Source organism: Limulus polyphemus, unplaced genomic scaffold (assembly GCF_000517525.1).
Source record: "Limulus polyphemus unplaced genomic scaffold, Limulus_polyphemus-2.1.2 Scaffold2581, whole genome shotgun sequence".
Lineage (NCBI taxonomy): Eukaryota > Metazoa > Arthropoda > Merostomata > Xiphosura > Limulidae > Limulus > Limulus polyphemus.
This window is the reverse complement of record NW_013668191.1, coordinates 1,511-5,626: the sequence shown is the minus strand read 5'-3', so window position 1 is coordinate 5,626 and position 4,116 is coordinate 1,511.

Sequence of the window (4,116 nt, the reverse complement as noted above, 5' to 3'; positions counted from 1 at the left end):
GGTATTCTTTTACGGAGATGGGAAACTACCGATGGGAAAGTGACGAACTTGGCAAACAGTTATACCGAGGAAGTTACGGGAAGTTGTGCTGCGTCAATCCCATGATACCTTAACAGGAGGACATCTCGGAATCAAGAAGACATTGAGTTTGTGGAAGTGTTATCGGAAAGGATGGATGATATTCACCATCAAGTGCATTCAAACTTGAAAACGTCTGCTGATTCGATGAAGTTAACTTGTGATAAGAGATCTACTGTAGTCAGCTTTGTACCTGGAGACAAGGTATGGTTGTATAATCCCAGGCAGACCAAAGGGAAGTCTCCTAAGTTGTCTTCTCCATGGGAAGGCCCATATGACATAGTGGATCGTCTCTCAGACGTGACTTTCCGGGTAAAATGTGGTCGGCGAGGTAAGCCAAAAGTGGTGCATGCCAACAGGCTTTGGCATTATCACGGTCCAGGACATTTCAGTTGGGATGAAGCGGACCAAAACAGAACAAATGACGCTGCTGAAGACGTGCCATCTGAAGAAGCCACCGTCGAAGAAGAAACTCTATTCAGTTTTGAGAAGGGAAACGGTGAAGCTCTTGATGAAGATACTACCACTGATGTGACTGTTATCGACGATAGGACATTTCCTGATGAAGCAGATGAACTCCACGTGAAGCAGAAGCCAACGAGACGGAGACCAGTACGGAAGAAGATACGTCCCGTAAAATTAAGAGACTTTGTTGAATTGTAATTTTGTATTTGTAATTCTGTACATTTAATTAAGTTATTGTTATTGGTTTAATGTAAGTGGCTATTGTTCGGGACGAACAATACTAAGGAGGGGGCAGTGTTGCGTCAGCGAGGTCACGTCACTAGTATCACGCCACTCCTTCTCGAACCTTCGTGAATTGTCGGGAAATTACTAGATTGGGGGTAGCTGGTATATATAAGACGCTCACAACGTGACGGAGGAAGGATAATGAGTAATTGAACTGAGCACGTGAGACGTTCGTTGTTATAGCGTTTGTTATAGCGCGACTGTTGAAATTAAGTGTATCGCAAAGTTATATTCAGAAAGAATAAACCAGTTTTATTTAAGAAAGGACTTGTGTCGCTAATGTTTCGTCGGAACGAAGTTACGGAAAATTAACTAACGACTGGAGGCGTAACAGTTGTATCGAGAAACAATAAACTAGTTTTAATTAAGAAACGACTTGTGTCGCTGAAGTTTCTCGGAAATAATTTCTACGGGAAATTAACAAACAAGCAGATATGCAACAATACCAAATGTCAGTTATTGTTAGACTCTTGCCAAGATACATATTTTAAAACGGAATTTCACAGTTTAATCGCTCAGTACATTGTTGCCCGATGAAGGCCCCTATAAGAGGGTTGAAAGTACGCAAATAAAAGTATTTGAACGTAGATAAAAGTCCGTGTATAATTGTACATACTAATTAACTTAATTTATGAGTCTTAAACAACATTTTTCTGGTGAAACTCATAGCTGCACTGCTCGTTCAGGAATGATTTTTGTAAAATGATTGAAGAAAGTTTTGCATCATTCGTACCTCATTAAATTTTTTGAAATTTTAAAAATAAAAGTCGTTATTACCAGCGCAGCGAAAAAACAAATTTGACCTTATTTCAAGTTTGATCTTATTTCAATTTTTTTTCGCTACACGGGAAATAAAGACTTTTATTAAAAAAAATATGTTTTATCAATTTGAAAATCAGAAATACAAACGGACAAACATTTAAATATAATCATTTCTGCCAGTAATATGAGTTCTAAGACTTCTGTACGTGGTTTTTTTAAACCTGTTATTATTATTAAACATTTATTCATTAATTTGTTGTACTTAGCGACAGATGGCGTATATTTCTCTCTCTTTTTCTTTTATAGCATAAGGGTTGTATGGCAAAATTATAGGCAAAAAAAAAAAAAACTGTCCAAACTTTTTTGAGAAAAAAATAATACCCAGGTGCACACCTTCAGGATTTCCTTAGTATGCGTCAAATAACGAAACACCTAAGATAGTTAATAAAAATGTATAGGGAGGTGAACTGCTATTATCTGAGACATTTGATGAACTGACTTTTTATTAACCTTATAAAAAGTTCTAAGTAGGTAAAAAAGTAATTATTATTGTACTACAGTATTGATTCTATTCACAATAAGGATATCAAACCTTCCAATACAGAACATCTGAGATTAACAAACTTTTTTTTCTCTCTCTCTCTCTCATAACTGCAGCTACCCATAGAATAGAAATTGATGATTTCTTCAAGTCATTCATATGTGTTTTTTTACTTCTTATAAAATGTGTTTGAATATACACCAGTGCCTTTTCTACCAGCTGTCTTTATTTAACCTAGTGGTTAACATGTCAGACTCCACATTGAAGAGTCTAGAGTTCAAGTTTGTGATACTGCTGAACGTGTTCCACTCTGCCAACTATAGGTACATTATACAACTGACACTAAATTCCTTTTTTTCATGAATAAACTGGACAATGTCCATGAGGTGATAGGTTCTACTACCTGACTACATTCCTTCTGGTCAACAGTTCATAATAGAATCAGCATAAACTTTATCTTAACTTTATGTTCAGTCTAGAAACATAGCTTTCTGTTTTATCCATTTCCTACTTCAGTTAGTTTGTATTTATTACATTTATTTGTTTTCATCGAACTTTAGGTAGGGTATACTGCCATGAAGTATCCAAAAGTTGAAGTAAGAAAAACAAAGTACGATATTAAAATAAAAACAAAGTGCGTGAATTATGAGGCTGACACCAGTTTTCCTAGCGGTGACTTACAGATATTATTAATGCTACAAAAGAGTATGTAAATAACGATCACGTGAACTGTAATGTACGAAATAAAAACCCTCTCATGAGCTTTAATTAGTTAGTTTACGGGAGGAAGTTTAGAGGTGTTCTTGTTGGTTTTGATAATGTTGTAATTGTGCAAGTATTGTTATTTTGGAATTAGTTTTTTTTTCTTCTTGTCGTTCTTTTTTCCCCTTAATTTCTCTATTTATAGAAATGTTAATCGTCGTGTTCATGGTACATTGTTCTTTCCTGTTAGTAGGAAGTTCTGGCCATGGACATGTTTATTAACTGTATACTATTTATTTGAAAGATTTGATATCTGTGGTAATTAAAAAAGGGACATTTTGGAACTAACTACCAAAATACCCATTAACACATCGATTCGTGGATGAACGAACAGAACTACGTTGGGTTTCTACAACAGGAGTGAAGATCGAACAATGAAAAGTCGCAGAAGCGAGCGCGCGAAGACTACAACCGCAAGAGTCTCAGACAAAAAAAGTGCGTAACTTCCTAATAATATTATTAAGGATATATCCATTATATTGTACAGTAAATATATTTACTACGGAATTTTTTTTTAAGATGGAAAGGACTATTTGAAGTTACTGTTTGTCCTACTTCATTCCTAAAGCAGTTAAAAAAAAAGATTCTGTATTACGTGTGACTATAGAATGTAATTTATTTAAACACATCAGAATATTTATTGTTCTAGGTATTTGCAAAGAAATAAATGTCATTTGACCTATCCTGCTAATACTTGTGTCCTGCTCAACCTAGTTTGTCTTCGAACACCAGAACTTCATCTAAGGTGAACTAGAGCAGGTAGTTGGAGAAGATCAAGCTGAAGATTTCGAGAACGTAAACTATTTTTTTCTTTCCAAGGTATCTATTTAAACTGTAGAGGATTCATGATGTCGGTTAAATGAGCGAGTTAAAAGAAAAAACACTGAAATTAGGAATTTATATGGAGTGATTAATGTAATCACTTCCTTCGTTTAAAGTAGGAGGAGTATGAGATAGCAAATTATATTTATTTCGTTATGGTTTTGTTTACAGTTTATTTATTACTTATTCTATCATTTAGTTAAGCTGTGAGTTTTTAGTTTACATGTAAACGCTAACTCACCTTCTACCTAATGACATCAATTTTTAGTTTATATGAATTTAAACTGACATCAGCTTCCCTTATCAATGTATAAATGTTAATATCAACTTTTGAACAAACTCTATTCGTTAAGTTGTCTCTGAAGAGATAGTGAGCAAGTGTTATTGCTTATTATTCAAAG